General features: G+C 43.6%; 1 long non-coding RNA gene across 1 annotated transcript; it reads left to right on the top strand.

Moving 5' to 3' along the window:
- The first annotated feature begins 11,240 nt into the window (after positions 1 to 11,240).
- LOC129381224 (uncharacterized) lies at positions 11,241 to 19,266 on the top strand. The gene is made up of 2 exons (XR_008609434.1): positions 11,241 to 11,335; positions 18,968 to 19,266. It is a non-coding gene; the product is annotated as an uncharacterized lncRNA (long non-coding RNA).
- Positions 19,267 to 20,325: the final 1,059 nt, after the last annotated feature.

Below are 20,325 nucleotides of genomic sequence, written 5' to 3'. Positions count from 1 at the left end.
AATTCAATAGTTTGCTCGTTCCGTGCGACAAACAGTAGTATTTGAGCTACGTACATCCAGTTCCGGCTTCGCACTATTGGCTAGTCGCTCATAGCACTTCCGGGCGACGAGCGACGAGTTTTGGATTTCTAGTAACGAGCGATCGAGCGACACCACAAAGCGATCTGTTCAAGCGACGGCCCGTTTTGTCGCTCGAAGCCGTCGCCCGTCACCGTCGCGCGCAAAATCGCTCTCGTGGAGTTTGGACTTAACGCCGAACTCCTCAGAGAAACGCAAGCTCTCGAAATTTTCCATGACCGTCTCAGCAAAACACCACCAAACTACCTTGCATCGTGCTTCGTGTGTAGCGGCAGCAGTCGGTCCGGACGAACACCATCATAGGCGCCCGACCAATCACAGGCGGGCGCCTATGATAAAATATGTTTGCGCTTTCTTTCGCTCAATTTCGATGCGATATTCGAATTCAGAGGGTTGAAAACCACGACGTACTGCTCTTCACTCATTTTTTTTCTGGAAAAGCTTTCAACTTCCCTTTAATAGCGATGCCCGTCGCGTGCGTGCGAGGATCACGTGCGAGTAAAAGACGAAGCGCCCTTCTGCGTTCGATGCTGCACGAGACGCTGCACTGTGAGATCACTGTGATCTGTGAGATCGGAGCTCCTGCTGAGGCGTTCGATCTAGCTCTGCGTTTAAGTAACGAGTTCCTCGATTCTGGCTTCTCCTGCTTTGGGGGCGTAGGTCAAGTATCGGGTGGTATTCTCTTTGCCCAGCTTGTAATTTTCTGTTACTCTTTTTTTTATGTGTTTTTGTGTTAGCCTTGCTTGATGTCTGTATCATCACCGGGCTACGGGGCTTCCCCGTGGTCAGCCTCGGTAGCTCCTCATGAGCTGCCGCTGGAGTTTTTCCTTCGCAGTGGAGCCGGCAATGTTCCTGTGGCCATGGTGCCCACCGACGGCGGAACGATCAACATGAAAAATCCAAAGACGATTCAGGGCGAATTGCAGAAGGCCTCACCGCACTTCCGCCAGATCACAGAGGTCCGCCAATTCGGCAAAGGGGGTATACTATGCTGCTCACCAGACCAGACCTGTGTGAAAGAACTACTCAGTTGTACCACCTTCGCTTCACATCCGGTGAGCTGTTTCGTACCGGCACATCTCGCATGCTCTAGAGGCATTGTGCGAGGGGTAGACGTCACTTTAACCCCGGACGAGATTTTAGACATGTTCTCGGTGGCTGGAGTCGTATCCGTGTACCGGTGTAGTCGAGTAATCGACAATAAAAAGGTACCAACAGAGTCGGTTATAATTACATGTGCTGGGACGATGCGGCCAACAGAAATTAAGGTCTGGCCCCTAATTTACAAGGTAGAAGCTCTGGCTCCACGCATTCTACAATGCAACAAGTGTTGGCGATTTGGTCACAGCGTTAGGGGCTGCAGATCTGTACCCCGCTGCCGTACTTGTGGAGACAACCACAATTTTAGTGATTGTTCGTCATCAGAAGAGAAATGTTGTCTGTGTGGTGGTGGTCACCCCGCTAACTACTCGAACTGCCCTGCAAGATCACAGGAATTGCAAATTATAGATGTCATTGAAAGGAGACGCTGCTCACGCCGTGATGCTGTTGTTGAGGTTCAGGGGAGACCTAGGGGATATGCAGGAGTGACAGCCCGTCAGCAAATGGTTGCAGACTCAGCCCTTTCTGATTCTATTGTGACAGCGGTCGAAAAAGCGTTGTCAAAAGCAATGGAACAATTAACATTAAACTTGTCAGAGACGCTAGCTCAAGTGCTGACTTCACAAATGATTCAGCTGTTCAGTCCTTTAACGAGTGCTCATGCTAGCTCACAGATTCTTTCACAGACTCTACCATCGAATGCTCAACAGCTAAGGGATCCCTTATCAGTTACTGTAGAAGACGCAAACAATGCGAGGCCATCAACTTCTACTCAGGAGACGGACAACGGCTGCTTGTCTGGATTAGTGTTGGAAAACAACCAGGATGTAGAAATGGACCTCCCGACTCTCAAACGCACAAGGTCACCTAACGATAACTCGTCGGTCTCTGTGCCGCACTCAAAAAACAAAAAGTTTGTGAAAGATAGTCTTTCCAAGTCAGATTCTACTTCTAACTCTTCCAGCTCCGTCCCTGAATCAAAACCCACAAAGTACGGTAAAGACAGTATCTCGAAGAAAGATTTTCTAAAAGACAGTATTCTAGAGCAAGCGGTCTCTAAAGCAGGCATTAATTCATCATAGGTTACTTAAAGGTATTACAGTGGAACTGCCGTTCCATTATTTCAGCAGCTACCGATTTAATATATTTTTGTTCAGAACTTTCTCCCGACATTATTCTTTTGCAGGAAACTTGGCTTTCCAACGGCCAAGATTTTCATATAAAAAATTATCGTTTATTTCGATTGGACCGTCCATCGCGAGGCGGAGGACTTGCTTTCTTGATAACAACTAAAATATGCCACAAAGTAAAAATTTCCTATCAGTATATATCTAAAGAGTGTGAGATACTAGCAATAGATGTAACTATTCCTGGTTGTTCCCCATTTTCATTAGTTAATACATATTTTCCCACAGGCGTGCATGATACTCGTTTCCTCGATACCGTTATCAAATCTTGTAGGAAAGAAATTGTGTTAGCCGGAGACTTTAATTCTCATCATGTGTCTTGGGGTTTCAAAACGGACTCATGTGGAAAGCGATTGTCGGACTGGGCAATTAGTCAAAATTTTTGTTGCTTAAACACGAATTCAGCTACCTTCATTCAGGGCCTTTCTAAATCAGCATTGGATCTTACATTTGCCAGTTCAGGAATTGCCGTAACTTCCTGGTCTACTGTCGACTCAGCCTCAACTAGTGACCATCTACCTATTAGGTTTGATATTGTCAGTCCTGTTATTCTCCTGAAGTCTCCGTCGCGGACTTTTGTCAACTACCAGAAATTTCAAAGTGTCTTGAAAACGGTCCTCAACTCCCAGAAAACGATACCCAATGACATCAAAGCCATGCGGCTTTGCGCTGTATTAAAAAGTTCCTTTAAAAAGTCCCAATTTAATGTTAACGTGAGCAAAGGTGCTAGCTCTCCTTGGTGGAATTCGGATTGCACGCGGGATTATAGAAGACGCAAAGCCGCATGGAAGAAATTACTTTACAATCAGTGTCCGAGTAACTGGAGTGATTATAAATTCGCAGCTGCTGCGTTCAAGAGAACAGTATCGAATGCCAAATGCGAATATGACGAAAAACATCATGACTTCCTCTCTAAGCCCAGCAACAAAAAGGCTCTCTTCAGATTCCTGCGATACAGAAAATTCATACCGACACGACCGAATACTGAATCAATAATTCTTTCACCGCGCGAGATATCTGCTTCATTAGAATTCATAGGAAAGGGCTTAGCTCAACTCTTAACATCACGTTTGCCGAATGGGCCACTAAGGCCCTCCATCGCCGATGACTTTGTGGAAGTCACAATGTCAGAACTGTCTAATGTCCTTGGCTCTCTGCCTGCCTCAGCTCCAGGTCCTGACGGCATTTCCAATGCCATGCTAAAATTATTGTTTGAAATGTCTCCTGACGACATTCTGAACACGGTAAATTATTCTCTTCAAAATTCGTGGATTCCACAAGAATGGAGGACAGCCAAAATTATTCCGTTGCTTAAAAAACAAGGAGCCGGCTACAATCTTGAGAACATTAGGCCTATCTCTCTTACGTCAAATATGGTAAAACTCATTGAAAGAGTTTTATATGATCGTATGATGGATCATATATACCAAAATTCGTTACTGAGCACATGCCAAATAGGTTTCCGGCCCGGTCTGTCCATTTGGTGCGCGCATGTAGATTTAGAAAGCCGCATCCAACTTGCTCAACAAAGAAAAGAAGTTAGTGCTTTAGTGACTCTTGACATCGCAAAAGCTTATGACAGCGTTGAGTACTCTATACTGCTGGACAGATTACAGTCCTACAATTTTCCTATATATATAACGGCATGGATTTCCGAATTTCTACGAAACAGAAAATTTCATTGTTTTCAAAACGGTTTTTCTTCAAGGCAGTTCGATCAGACAAGAGGGGTGCCCCAGGGGGCTGTTCTGTCTCCTGTGCTATTTAACCTCTTGATGAGTTCAGTTCCGCTGCACCAGGATGTAAATCTGTATGTCTATGCAGATGACATTGCATTTTTCGCGACTGCTAGAGACGTAAATTCTCTTCACCTGTCTTTGCAAGCGTACCTCGGTACTCTACAGACGTGGCTCCATGATCTCCATCTATCACTTAACGTAAACAAAAGTGCAGTCCTTGTTTTTCCGCTTTCCAGGCCGTTACAGTTATCATTAGTATACGAACAAAGAACCATTCCTCAGGTAGAGTCAATAAAATACTTGGGTATCATATATGACGGAAAACTTAACTGGCGTTCTCACATAGAGAGTATTGGAACGAAGGGGACACGAGCCGTAGGTCTACTACGTAGAATTTGTAACCGACGTTCTGGTATGCGAAGTGACACACTAATTTTGATTTATCGTATGTATATACGACCGATTCTAGAATTTGGCTGTGTTTTATTCTCTGGAAGTGCAAAATATAAGTTAAGGCCCCTTATTCTGTTAGAAAGAGAAGCTCTTCGACTATGTTTAGGTCTCCCTAAATTTGTTGCTAATAACGTATTATACCAGGAAGCGCGCCTACCTTCTCTTCACACGCGATTCCGCATGCTTACGGTTCAAACCTACTTAAGAGCTTATGAATCTTCGCTACGACGAGGACAATATGCATTTATTAGTGAACCAAATCCATTTTTTGAGAACACGTGGTCACGGTTGCATACCCCACAAGTTGTATTTGTGCAAGCACAATTGACACCTTTAAATGTAAGCCTTAGAGAAATAATTCCGCTTCATAGCTCTACAGGATCCCTCAAAATTGAATTTGCAGACATTTTTCCTAACAATGCAAAATTTCTGCCCACAACATATTTGAATGATCGTTTACAAGAATATTTGGCCCGTTTCAAAATAAATGTAATAGCGACTGATGCTTCTTCGTGTGAAGAGAAGGCAGGCGTGGGTATCTACTCACCATCCCTCGATTGGTCTTTTTCACTTCGCCTACCAGATTACACATCAATTTTTCATGCCGAACTTCTGGCAATAGTTCTTGCCTTGAGGAAATTACCCGTTGATACTACAAGAGTGATTATCGTCACAGATTCTCTATCTGTATGCAGTGCACTTACTGCGTCTACAAAATCGACAACATTGAACACGTTTTATTCATTAGCTCCGCCTCATTTAAGTTTAGTTCATATGGTATGGGTCCCAGGCCACCGAGACATTCAAATTAATGAAATAGCCGATTCCTTGGCCCGAGCTGCTTTAACAGGCCCTGTGCTCTCTGTGCTGCCGGCAACGGCGCACGTCACTGCAGCCAGATATAGACAATTTTCTTTGACCGAAGACAAAAAAGCCCTGTCATTGGCAAAATGTACAGATTTTTTGCACCTAAATTATTCTTGGAACCGGAATTGGTGTCCTAACCGTAAATTCGAAGTTTCCTTTACTAGGCTGCGTTGCCGTATTCCAACACTTAACTTTTACTTGCACAGGTGTGGTCTGGCGGTATCCCCTCTATGCTACCTCTGCAATGAACCGGAATCTATAGATCATTTTTTATTATCTTGTCGGCGATTTTCTGTTCAACGAAAACTATGTCTAGAAATCCCTCTTCAAAATTTAGGATTGCCTTTAAACAGCACTACTATTCTCTCTCTTGGAGCAACAGTATTGGGCTATAGCCACAGGAACGTATGCCTAGCCATTTATGATTTTCTATGTGGCACAAAAAGAATGCCTTGTTAACAGTTCTTAGTTTCAAGAATTGATTGATCTTTACTTTAGTTTGGAAAATTCAAAAAGTAAAGGCACAAATTCACATTTTAAGTTTTACTATTATTATCCATAATTTACCTTACTCAAGTTTAAGTGCATCCACCTTTCTCTCTCGTTTATTTTTTTTTTTTTTTTTTTAACCATTCTTATCACCGCAAGGCTTACTACAGTATTGATCAATACTTTATTTCATGTATTAACATTTCATTTTGCATCTTGGATTATTTTTTTTCCTGTGTTATTTATTTATTATCCAATTTATTTTATTTATTGAATCATATTACCACCCGATTCGTGGCCTATCCCCCACAGTGGGTTTGTGCCATTTGTTGAGGATTCATCATCATCATCATCATCATCGCTGCACGAGGGCAACCAGCTAACAGAGCGAGCACTTCGGAGACGATGGCGCCTTCAGCCGCTCTGAATTCCAGCACGCGTTCCCGGATGGCAAGGCACGCTCACGCAAGACGTCAACGGCGCATTGATGTCGTCTACTGTCCATCGTCACTCTGCATCCGACGTCGTGCAGACTGGGCTACGCCGCGGGCATCGACGGACCAGTTATCCCTCCGGCTGCCTGGGCGCCACAAGGACTGCAGCAGGTCTCCTCGCCACGTCTTCCAGTGCAAGTGCCGCCATGACGCCATGTCAAGTTGCACTCTGGGGACAGCAGCAGCACCTGGCAACTGCAGCATCCTACCGCGCTTCTGGCTCCGGCACGAAAGGCTGTGCTCCTGCAGAGCCCTGGCAAGTCATGTTTATCCATTGGCCATAGGTGTATGTAGCTGCCCTGCCGTCAACATGATTTCATATGCGCAGATGGAACGGTGCGTCACGGGATATCTTCATACTGAGTATAAGATGCGCCATGCTGACTTTGTGACCTTTAACTATTTGGATAGAAAACCGCTTCACAATAATCGTCAGTAAAAATGAAACCGTCGCTCATGTGCTTGTTTATTCATTTTAATCTTAAAGCTGGTGTCTTCGTGTACATAATGGTCATTACGTATCTGTAACAGTCATCTACACGGTTTTGCAGAGGTTAAGCCCCGAAAAACGTGTAATCAAAGAAGGGTCTCTGTGTGCAGCCTATCTATCCATCTTTTGTACAAATATTTTGTCCACGCAGTGACCGCGGTTCTAAATTTTTAATAAAGAGTGAATAAGAGTAGTAACTAATAGATGACAAGGTAATAGGCAGTCATGGTAGCCCAGTGGTTATCCTGTCGCGCTCCAGAGGTCGAGGTCATGGGTTCGATCCTAGAGAGCGGGAGCCAAATTCCTATAAAGGCCGAATGGAAAAACGCTCGTGCAAGATAACTTCGGTGCACGGTAAAGAACCCCAGGTGGTAAAATAAATGCCGCAGTGGTGCGACTCACCATTGGAGTGTAGTTCCGGCATGCAGCTTCCGGCAGCAAACTGAATCATTTAGAACCACGACAAAATAATTTGATCTGAATGGCTGCTTCATTGCGTAGTTGCGCAAACTGACCAAATATACATGCTGACTTCGTGCTGACGGGGCTACGCAGCGGGCTTCGAACGCCCAATTTTCTCACAGGCTGCCTGGGCGCCACAAGGACCCCAGCAGGTCTCGCCACGTCTTCCAGCGCAACTACCACCGTGACGCCGTGTTGGCCTGCCCTCTGGGATCAGCAGGAGCAGCAGGCGGTAACCCCCGCATGCTACCGTGTTTCTGGCTCCAGCACGAAAGTCTCTGCCCCTGCCGAGTTATGGCAAGTTCTGTTTCTTCATTCGCCATGAGTGTTAATAGCTGTCCTGCCGTCAGGATTATTTGATAGGCGCAGGTCCTAGAGTGCGTCACGTGATCTTTTTATATTGAATTTGACGCTACAATTGTGTGGTCCCTTTCGAGCGCTCTCGCGGCGCAGTTTGCATTCGGCAGGTCTGTTCAGAGCGCCGCGCTCCCATTGAGATTGTGAGGAGGCGGTGCTGTATGCCTGCAACCTGAGAGCGCGACCGAGGTGCGACAGAATTTCCATCACGTGACTACTCCGATAGCTCTCGCAGCAGCTAGCACGTTCGGCTGAGGCAATATTGCTACGGCTACAATCTCGAGGTGCTCCGCATCGTTGTAAACCGACTTGGAGCGTCGTAGGAACCAGCAGAGTGTACCATAATAGGCAGCGTGTTGACCTATTTTCCCTAAACTATTTGGATTAATAGGCCTCTACTCATCATGAAAAATTGAATGGCATTTCAAGCGTTTATTTTTTATTTTTGAATTTGATGCCTTTGGTCAGAGAATATTCAGCATGTCTTTTTTTTTTTAGTTATGGGGTTTGACGTGGCAAAACCACGATCTGCTTTTGACGCACGCCGTAGTGGGGACTCCGGGGTAATTTGGACATTTTTTTTTTTTTTTTTTTTTTTTTTAGCGTGCACCTACATCTAAGTACACGGGTGTTTTCACATTTCTCCCGCCATGGGTAGGATTGGATCCCGCGACGTCGTGCAACGACGGGGGTTACAGCGTGTTTGTATAAGTCATTTGCAAAGAAAGGTTAAACTGAAGAAGTGCTTGTGTGTCCAGTCGATCATAAACGTCTTCTTCAAATATATTTCGTCCATGCAGCGATCGCCGTTCTGCAAGATAAGAAAAAAAAATCAATTATTCTAGCAGCTATAGCTTCGTGAACTTTCCTTCGCGCGACAGCGAAGGCTATGGAACTAAATGCGACTTTGGTACCGTTGGAGGAAGAAGTCCCGCAGTTTATTTGACGTTTTCTTACGCTCGAAGAAACACATTGTCTTGTTTTTTACAGCAGGTAAATTGCAACAATGGGTAACATCTTTCTTTTTAACAAGTACCACGGGCGTCACCCAAGGGCTCGACGAAGGTTCAACAGTGCCTTTGGCATGCATCTTGTTCACTTCAGCTTGAATTACGTTACGTTCTGAAGCAGAAACTCTATATGGCCGGCGATCAATAGGACTGGCATCACCAGTATTTATGTGATGCTTAACAATTGAAGTCTGGCCCAATTGGCGATTGTCGAGGTCGAAGATGTCGTGGTAGGAAACCAAAAGGCGACATAGAGCTGCTTCTTGTTCAGGTAATAGGTCCGTAGCAATAATGGGACGAAATGGTGCGGTAGGGTGAATAGCATCCTGTGGACAAGGTGAAGAATCTGAGCAGACGTCTACTGAAAAAGTCGTGACGTGGTTATCACCGATAGCACGCAGCGTGGCAACCGATATGCTTTGGGGTAGAACTTCCTTTGTCAGGCCAAAATTGACGATGGGGAGGCATGTCCGGTCATGGGCGACGGTGACGACGGAATGGGGCAGAGTGATATTGCGCATCAAAAGGAGATCAGCAGCACGTGTGGCGACGTAATCACCGTCGGCCACAGGAAAAGATGATAGCAAAGCGCCGAAAGTCAAGGCTTTAGGCGGCAGGCGTGCGAAGGTGGTCGTGCTAAAGTTGTTCGGCAGTTCGGTACGAATATGCGCGAGTAGAGGAAGTTCGAGGCAAAGGGTACCGGCAGAATAGTCGATCAAAGCTGAATGCGCCGTAGGAAAGTCGAGTCCGAGAATTAAGCCATGGGGACAGTTGGTCAGCACGGTAAAAAGAAGAGGAACGGGGCGGTCGGCGATACTTATACGGGAAGTAGACATTCCAGTGACGTCAAGAGCGCTGCCATGGCCACGCGTACGGCTCGTGTAGTAGCAGGCGTGAGAACCTTCCTCAGGCGACGACGGAGGTTATAACTAATTATGGATGCCTGGGCTCCAGTACCTATTAACGCCGTCAAGGGGACACCGTCGACGTGAACATCGTTATTATTATTATTAGTATTATTATTCTTCTTCTTCTTCTTATTATTATTATTATTAAAGTAAGTTCTGGTTCGTTGGGAGCGTCAATGGAGGATTTCGACACGACGAAGATACTGCAGCACTACCTCCAGGAGCAGCATGGTCTAGTTTTCCGTCCGGGATGGTCCATAATTGGTCGGCGACGAATAGCGGCGTGGCTGGGGCGACGGGGACCGACGGCGCTGAGGTGGCGGAGAGCGAGCAGGACGACTGTCATCAACGGATGCGTCAGAGGTAGGAGGCATTCGGCGAGGCGAGTAACGGCGCGGGTCCGCTTAAGGGCGAGGAGACGGCGAAAAGGAGTTCGAATACGGCGACGTCCAGGAGGTGCGGCAGTGGCGAGCGACGTGGCCAATGCGGAGGCAACGGAAGCAAACGGGCTTGTTGTCCGGAGTGCTCCACTCGGCAGCGTTGCGGTATCTGGGAGGGGAATACAGATCGCTGTGAGGCTTAGCAGTCGGCACCTGTCGGGCGTACAGGTCGGGAGACGGATCAGGCACTAGGAAAACCTAGGTTTGCGAATTCTTGGCCGCACAACTGCCTGAGTGAGAGAGATCGCTGGGGCTGGTTGGTCAATGGTGGGGACAAGTGGGCGTGGATAGAATGGCGCAGGACTTGATGCCTCGAGCTCGCAACAAACAATACGTGTGGCGTGTTGATTTAAGGGTGGTGAAGCGGTAAGGTCGACGCCGGACGACGTCGTCGCCGTTTTAGGGAACCGGGAGAGCTGTGCAATGACGTGGCGGCTTTTCGCGAGCTCAAAGCGGCGGCATTCCTTGACACTAATTAACTACCTATAATAAACAAAAAAAAAATATATATATATATATATATATATATATATATATATATATATATATATATATATATATATATCCTAAGTAAATAACATTTTATTATACAAGCACAGCAAATATATGCTCAAGTCAATATTTTCCGCATCGTAAAAACTGTACAACGTAGGGAAGTTGCTCGTGTAGCCACCTCATTGTGTTCAGGTACGGCAGTTCTTTCAACAGCATGCACTTCTTCGGTCGTGCTATTGTGCCTGGCCGACCACATGTGAAATCAGCTGGATCATTTTCCATGTAAGGCATGCGAAAAAAAACTGTTGAGGCAGTTTTCACGTTGCTCTGGTTTACATTTCTTATTTCTTGCGCACTCAATATATTCCATGGAAACGAAATCACAAGCTCATCCGTAAACAAGAGATTTAACAGTAACTGAGAGTTCATAACGAATTCTTACGTTTAAGTGAGGCGAGACGATATTTGTGCCTAGTTTTCCCGTCCAAAATTTATCATTTCGCTAGTAACTATTGGTTTTCCGTCCCGTGACCGCACGGGCACTTATAAATTCATAAATTCATAACCGCTTCTGCATAGCACTTCGACTGAGTGCGGTATTCCTTACTGTATTTGCCACAGTAGTGCCACGCAAGGATGACAAAGGGCCTGTTTTGTGCTTTCAGGGTGCCAGGACCTGTCGCCACTCTGCCCTTCGGCGAGGCTGTGGAGGCTGCTCGACGCCTAAGAATCGCACGCAGCAGCACAACTGGCGTCCTTGAGCAGGTAATGCACGGTGTGTGCACATCGGTCATTAGCGGCGGTCTACTGCGAATTGAACGTTAGAACTCACTTATTGATCATTTGGCGCGTGAGTGCTTGCGCAATACTTAATGATATTTTGCGACTAAACTTTCTGAAACAAAACGGAAAATGTTGTAACTGGGTCCGATTCCTTTTGCAAGGCTTGCTATCTGCGTAGGCCGCAGTAAGGGTTTGGAAACACTGTTTGCGAACCACAGATTCTGCAGGACAGGAAGACATGAGGCAGCAAGGGTCACAACCCTTACAAAATTTATTATAGAAAATCTATAGACTGTCTATAGACATTTGTCTATGAAGTCTATAGACTGTCTATAGACATTTCTTTAGACTAGTCTATAGACAGTCTATAGAGTTATGGCCATACACTTTTTACAGACTAGTCTATAAAAAGTCTGAGTCTATAGACTGTCTATAGACAGTCTATAAAAAGTTCGAGTCTATAGACTGTCTATATACTGTCTATAGACGGTCTATAGATTAATGAAAATTCGTTTGTAGACAATTGTCTGCAGCATGTCCATAACAAGTGCATAGGCTTATAGTTAGATCTACTTTTGTAGACTGAAGTCTATAGAAGGTGTATACAAAAACGTCTATAGACTATCTATAGACTGTTCCTATAGACCAGCGTATAGACAGTCTATAGACTTAATGGCCATACACTTTTTATAGATTGGTCTATAAAAAGTCTGAGTCAATAGACTGTCTATAGATTAATGAAAATTCACGTTTGTGGACAAATGTCCGCAGAATGTTTATAGACAAAAGTGTATAGGGTTATACAGTTAGATTTTTGTAGACTGAACTCTATAGAATGTCTATAGACTATCTATAGACATTTATCTATAGACATTTTATACACTTCAGTCTACAAAAGTAGAACTATATATACAGTTCTACTTTTGTAGACTGAAGTCTAGGGAATGTCTGTAGATAGTCTATAGACATTCTATAGTCTTCAGTCTACAAAACAGACCTTTATAATCCGATACTTTTTTCTATGACGTTCTGCAGGCATTTGTCAACAAACATGAATTTTCATTAATCTATAGACAGTCTATAGACAGACATTTTATAGACAAGTCTAGAAATAGTGTATAAGGCCATACCTTCATAGCTATCGGCTATCTACAAATTAGTTTACATTTTTGTTTGCATGTGGTAGCAAAAATTTTGAATGTATTTATGCATGTGAACCTGTTCCTTTTCATCTGCACTTATACATTACCGTTAGTAGATTAATAATGCTCCTCAGTACACTATATATGTTGCATAAACAGAAACAATTTAGTGCTGAATCATGCTGTGCAAAAAATAAAACAAATGCACCGGCAATGAATTAACTGTTTTTATTGCACGATATAATATATAAATTCGTCAAAATGCATGTCTTATGCAATTATGGAAACAGACTAAATATTTACACAACTTCCCCTTGGTAAGCATGGTCGCCAGGCTGGCCTTCACCTTTGTGTCTTTAGTCCCAAAGGTGCTGCAGGTGTATGCTGCAAATAAGTATATGCAGCAATATCAGGCAAAAATAACAAGTGTGTATTTTTTGTATGTTCATTAAGCAGCTTAATATATTTGCTCAAACCATCTAAGTCAATACTTAATGCGGTTTAACTATGACTAAGGGCTGATTGTCAACACAAATCAGTACCTTTATACAATGTTTTTTTTATGGTATGGTAAACAATTTAACAGTCACAACTGCTGCTCGTGCCAGCAACAGTATGCTCCCTCTTATGACAAGTTCATATATGATGCATTAATGTACTTATCCTAAATGATCTCTATATTTATTGCTGAAACGTTACCCAGTCGGACTGTCTGTACATTTTTTTGGCTGGTAAGCAAGTATGCCCGTGCAGAGGTATATGCTCAGAAGACATGACTGGAGTATTCACAGTATCATGCCAAAGATTGTAATTTATATTGCTTAATACACATTTTAATGTGTTCTCATAGTCTTAAATGAATGGGTCATTGGGCATAATTTCAAAAAAAGGCAGATGGATTGATTGTATTAATATGCTCACTTAGTTTCTTACAGGTAATCAGGCCTCTTGGGCATGCTAACAGGTTTCCAAGTTAGGTATACCACATGAGCACCCGAAATACCTCACGGGCACTTTGTGTCATGGCAAGACAGATATGCACCTCCTAGGAAACAGAACTGATAGTATAGTTCGAATTAATTCTATCACAGTAAATTTTTAAGGTGCTTTCAAAGATGACAATTCTTCCAGGGTTCCGAGGTTCAGGACATTTAGTTAACGCAAAAAAAATTGAGTAAGAAATGCCTTGTTGGTATGCTTGACTTCCTTTATTTTCCAATTAATGGAACCAATTTACCTAAACTTTTTATAAGGTGAAACGTTTTTAAAATATATTTAACAGAGAGATTCTCTGGAACCTTTGTATGACATATAACAAGACAGCATACCTATGTGGCCATTTTAAAATTTCCAGATCTTTTTCCAAGCCTTCCCTGGCTGTATTTATGAAAACTTTCCGGCAATCTATGACGCCCGCAGCTTAAGTGCAATAAAAAGAATATTATGGTTTAATGGTTGCCAAGTACTGCCAGTCCATAATATTTAGATAAAACGAATAACACGTCAGTCACTTGACATGCAGTATTAGATTCAACTGACTTGAATCCCGTGTTTAATAAAGCTGAGAAGGGCTTGGGCGAGTTCGCATTTGATGGCCACACGAGTACAGCACGGAAGAAAAGGACAAAGAGACACACAGGTAAAGCAAATGCAACAATGTGAGGGAAAACTATTCAATGAGTTATTTTTCCGGTTCAATAGTAGTTTTCTATATCATTTGCTCTCATCACTTATGCCTCTAGTTAACTTTGTTTACATCTGACTAAAGACTACATGGCAATATGAATCAGTACCATTATGATGTTTCGTTATATTACAGTATAATAAGCAGTTAGACAACCGTAATGGTCGCCGGTGCCAGCAACGTTTCCTTTCAAGAGAGGTTCATGTAACACACAAGGTACTTATAAAAATAAAAGAAATGCGAGAATCTCAAACGATTTCTATAATAATAATTGTTCCTAAAATAATCATAAATAATAACTCCTAAAGTAATAATTGTTGAAACAAAGATACCCGGCTGGACTGTGCACATTTTTTCAGGTGTTAATGCAATATGTCCGTGCCGAACGAACCTGCTCAGCATAGTGACTGCAGTTTTGAACAATCACGTTAAGAATTGCAATTTATTTCCGCTTAAAACAGTCTGCAATGTCTCTTTTCTCATACTTCGAGATGAATACATTTGCCACAATTTAAGTAGAATGCACATGCATGGGGGCGTATTGATAAGGTTACTTATGAACTAAAACATGTTGCGATCTCTTACGTATGTTGATAAGGGTAGAACAAATGCAATGTCCTATAAATTATTTGAATAATCTGTGCGTTATCTACTAAGAAAAGACCACCAAATGGATAATCTGGCTCTTTTTTTCTTTTGTACAGCGCATATAGTATACACTCTGTCCAGGACGACGGCACTGCATGCAACAGTAATGAAAACCGGAACACTTATTACGCACGACAAGGGCTTCATACCATGCACGACTGGCACAATGCGAATCTGCGCCAGCAGCCGCCTAGTGATTAACAGGACGTAAAATACACAACGCCGAAGCATCGAAAGGCGCTTAACGCTTTTCATATAGCCCGAAAGATAACTTCTGATGCTAAACTTTTTATAAAAGAGACAAACAAATCTTCCAACTACCGTCAAACGCAATGCCTTCAGTCTGAAACGTGTAAAGGTGCTTCCCGGAGCAACTAATTTATTGTTCTCTAATTTTTTCGGCTAAGTTGCGAAGCTGCGAGTGACTGAGCTTATCGCAGGTTTCATGCTCCAAAAGCGTTTCTGGTTACATATAAATAGACTGGGTGAATCTAGATATTTCTGCTAGATATTTCTTGAAGTCTCGTGTTTTGCTTGCGGTAACTTCCCAAATTTATTTGGATTGGTTGTCAGGAACCTTAAAAATACTGCTACTTTTAAACTATACGAAAACGGCAGCGCACACACTGCTGATGCATGCCCCGCAAACGCGGCCTTCCGTCCGAGTACGCTAGCAGTTATTCAACTATACGAGTCTGTTTGAAAATTCTTTATGCTAACACAATTTCGAGATATATACGTAAAGCGTGTCACGAGAATTTCACTACACATGCGGCGCAACATTCATCGCGGCCGGATCGAGTCCCACGAAATGAGATCTAGCACACTGGCTGCCCAACGCACACAATCCGCTCAGTCGCAGCTCAGTATCAAGTTAAAACATGGTGCACTGCCTTTTTTACGCACCTAAACTATAACGCTAAAATCAACAAGCCCGAGCGATCACTCGCCGCAATACATTCCGTATAGCAGAAGCGAGAGCAGGAGCGCGTTATCAAATCATGTCAACGAGAACCCGACACTATACCCGAGTCGCCTGCGCTACATGCAGCCGGTTCGCGCGACGAAATGCGCTCACATAATCATGAACTATTGACGCAAAACATCTTTGCTAAAGCTTACCGTTCAGCGTAGTTGACGTGTGATGCCACAAAGAAGACACGCATACACAGACACCAAGGTTCGAGCAGACACCGCACACCGCTACAAGCGTTTACGTGCATGGCGCACTCTTTGAGAATTCAAATTGACGCGTACAGACGGCGCACCGCCGCGCATGCGCAGGAGCTGTGCGCGCCAGTGCGCGCGCGCGCCGAGGAGTGTGAGCGCGTTTTCCTTTTTCTTTTTTTTTTTGTTTCTTTGTTTCTCTGCGCGCCATGCACGCCGGAACGGGTTGCTTTTCTTTTCCATTTTTCATCTTTTTTCATGGACGAAGGAAATGCACTGGCAGGTTGTATTACAAGCGCTGTGGGGTATCGTATGAGACTGGAACGTACACATGGAAGAATGCGCTGTTTGTAAAAGCCGTTACAGGGCCCTTCAGATGCTTCAGACGCATTATCGCCAGCGACGATGAGTAATACAGCGCATTTGTAGCATATCTTCCAGCGTACCGCCAAATGTGAAGCCAGTACGTATGTTAGTGCTAATTTTCCGTTCCGATGATAGGTCAAAGCAATCAGTACAGCATTAAAGTACTCATATGCGTGGTGGCGCAGGCATACCGCCGGCGAAATACTGGGTGAGCTCCGAGAATTTGGCACATATTTTAAGTGAATGAGAAACTTTGATCAGCTTATAGTGCAGGATATCAGTAAAAAAAAACTCCCGATGTTAGTGATGCAGCCGAGATATGAAGACAATGTGAAAAGTATCTGAGAATCGGACGACACACAACGCGCACACCACAAGCGCGACACCGCTTCATCGCACACTCACAAAGTCCGCGTTGTTAGCTACAAACATTACGAGTCTCTGCGCTGTTAGCTTGATGCCTGTTTGGAATCCACTCGTAGCTGAAGTTGGCGTTCATAACATCCATTATCATAATTGGATCGGCGTTTTGCTTTCTTTATTCTACTGCCGCAAAAGTGATGCTATGACAACTGTGAAGACTGTCTTGCGATTGCTGAGAGCGACTACGTAGATCATATCATGTGCTCAACAAATGCGTAGGTATACACTATGTGTATACTAAAGTCTACAAATAGGCTCTACAGCAATCTCAGCTGTATACAACTTCAGCGGCTTATATCAAACGCAGCTCCGTATTATCCACCGGTACCTGTAGGCACTTGGTTACAGCGTACACGGGTTGGGCCCAGATTAACGATGCTTGTCTATTGTCAATCTATAGACGCCTTGTAAACCTGAAGCAATAGGAATTTTACAGTATCGGCTGTTTTATACTTTATCTCACGCCTTACCACAATCAGTATACGGGCTGTTCGCACAAGTTAACATGACCTTTGGTGACATCCCACTCGATGGCCTTCACCGGCGGTGATATAGGAAACCGTGGAAAATAATTCGAATTGCAAAGAAGTATACGGGATGTTTCACTTAATTTGAGCCAGGTTTTAAGATATGCAAATGCTTCGTAGCTGGAGAGGACCAAGGTAATATTGGTTGCCATCACTTGGAGAGAGATTATGTTTTGCATTCCCCGGATTAGGTAATTAGTGTTAATTAATTTCTCAATTATTTTAATTAGGTGAAAATTGTCAATGATAAAATTGTGAAGCAACATTAGAAACTCCCGATACACATTTCTGTTCAACGCGTGCTCCATAGAAGTGTTTGTCCGAGCGTGAAGAAGCCCGCGATTACACGCAATGCGACTCGAGCGGCCGGTCGCACAGCAATATATATATATATATATATATATATATGTGTGTTGGTGTTTGTGTGTGTGTGTGTGTGTGTGTGTGTGTGTGTGTGTGTGTGTGTGTGTGTGTGTGTGTGTGTGTGTGAATGTATGCATGTGCGTGTTTGAAGAACTATGTAGAGTGGGAATAGACAAGAAGAAATATATACCTTATCGACTCTCGTCTATAGAAAATCTAAAGACGAAGAATGAACAACAATATATATAGACTGTATCAACTTTAGTCTATAGTTGTCTGTTTTGGGGAAGTAGACAAAAACGAAACAAACACCATATCTACTTTCTTCTCTAGACCGTCTATAGACTGCGAATAGAAAAGAAGAAATAGAAATCTTATTGACTTTCGTCTATAAAAAGTCTATAGACAAATATTAGACAAAAATAGACTGTATCGACTTTCGTCTATAGGTAGTCTATAGAGAGGAAATAGAGAAAAAAGAAACAAACACTTTATCGACACTTTTCTAAGACTGTCTATAGACTGCGAATAGACAAAAAGAAATAGAAATCTTATCGACGTTTGTCTATAGAAAGTCTAAAGATAAATAAGAGAGAAAAATAAATAGAGGCAGTATCGACTTTTGACTATAGGTAGTCTATAGAGGAAAGTAGACAAAACGAAACAAACACCTTATCGACTTTTTTCTATAGACCGTCCATAGACTGCTAATAGACAAAAAGAAATAGAAATCCTATCGACTTTCGTCTATAGAAAGTCTACAGACAAACAATAGACAAAAATAAATAGAGACTGTATTGACTGCCGTCTATAGGTGTCTGTTGCGGGAAAGTAGACAAAAAAGAAACCAACACCATATCGACTTTTTTCTATACATTGTCTATAGACTGCGAATAGACAAAAAGAAATAGAAACTTTATCGACTTTCGTCTATAGACAGTCTATAGACTTTGTATCCACCAATGTCCAAATCTATAGAAAGACAAGGTCGTCCATAAATAGTATATAGACTTTCTATAGAAAGTCTAAAGTTTTTTTCGTAAGGGATGGAAGAATCGTTGCCAACTGCTAGAACGAGATGTTGCTCGTTAACGAGCATTCGCGAATGCCTGGTTACCTGTATGCGGAAAATCGGTGAATCGGCTCTCCCCAATTTGGTTGCAAATGGCCTGTGCACTTCAACGTTCGTCATCATCCTCATGCGAGATTTTGATTTAACGAACAGTTCTTCTATACTTCTTTTTACTAAATGTGAGACCCACGGGGGTGGTTGGTTAATACTTGACCCTCGCAGTGTCCCGACCAGCCGGCGTGCAGCCCTTCGGCGAAGCTGCGGTAGCTGCTCAATGCCGAAGAATCGCACGCAGCAGCAGTGCCACGAGCAGCGCGTACTTCGCCAAGCGCATCGCATGCTGCAGCTGCTGCGCCCGGAGCTACCCAGTGTTGCCGAATGGGGTCCCGTGGACTTCTCTGTCTCTAGAAAGAGTTCGCGCGCGTGGCCTGCACGTTCATGTTGACGTTCTTGATTTCATGATCCGACGCTTTTTGTTCTTGTATTCCTTTAACATTTTAATAAATATGGGTTTGATTGTCTATTCTCGTGACGTCTACGCTAAAACGCTGTCGTTATGCGAGAAAAGATGATTTCAAGCTGTGCCGAAGTCTTTCTTGTCCTATACGCTTGCTATTAACAATCGCAATAAGGGAGTACAACTACTGAATTGATTACGGTGCGTTTCGCGGTAGTTTCGCGGAGCCCCTAGTTTAGAGCAGCAAACATTTTTTTTTCTTAATCTGTAGATCCTGTATCATTGTGTAATGACAGTGAGATTAACGATTCGTGTACACTGTTTGAATCAACCTTACATCTTTGTGCGCACACTAATCGCGTTTAGTGCGGGATGCGCGCTCTCTCAGCTCTGTTGGCAGACTATGAAGGGAATTATATTGTCCTACAGAATTCCGCAAGTTGTACACAACTACCGGTGTTCCTTTACTTGAATGCGCATCCATGGTCTAGAATAGAACTTCTATATTCAGCAGTGACATCGTAGAACAGGTCTACAAAATGTTTCTTTGCATATACCAACATCGCTTTCATTACACCGGCACTGTACCTCGTTCTATAGCATGGTTGGATTATCGCACTGCCATCACTTCCTTGCCGATGTAATCGTGCTGACATTCGGTGCGTTCTTTTTGTTGTTGTTGTTGTTTTTTCAAACTTCTTCGTTGCATCCATACTTGCCCCCAACTCCTCGATGGGCAAATTAGGGTAACCGGTTCAAATTATAGGAAGCGCGTTTGAAAATTACACGACTCGCCGTGGTTCCTTAGTGGCTATGGTGTTGAGCTGCTAAGCACGAGGTCGCGGGATCGAATCCCGGGCACGACGGCCGCACCCACGTACTTAGATTTAGGTGCACGTTAAAGAACCGCTGATGGTACGAATTTTCGAAGTCTTCCGCTATTAGGCGTGCCTCATAATCAGATCGTGGTTTCGGCACGTGTAACCCCGTACTCTAAAATTACTTTTCTGGCGTTTGCATTCGAAAGCCAGGACTCTATAGCTAAGAGAGACATGCATTGAGGGGGTCCGAATTATTCTTTTATCGCCTGTGGTACTTCCACGTGCGCCCATTGCTCGGCACA

This window comes from Dermacentor andersoni, chromosome 1 (genome assembly GCF_023375885.2).
Source record: "Dermacentor andersoni chromosome 1, qqDerAnde1_hic_scaffold, whole genome shotgun sequence".
Lineage (NCBI taxonomy): Eukaryota > Metazoa > Arthropoda > Arachnida > Ixodida > Ixodidae > Dermacentor > Dermacentor andersoni.
The sequence above is the reverse complement of the archived record's forward strand: the minus strand, read 5'-3'. Positions and strand labels throughout refer to the sequence as shown.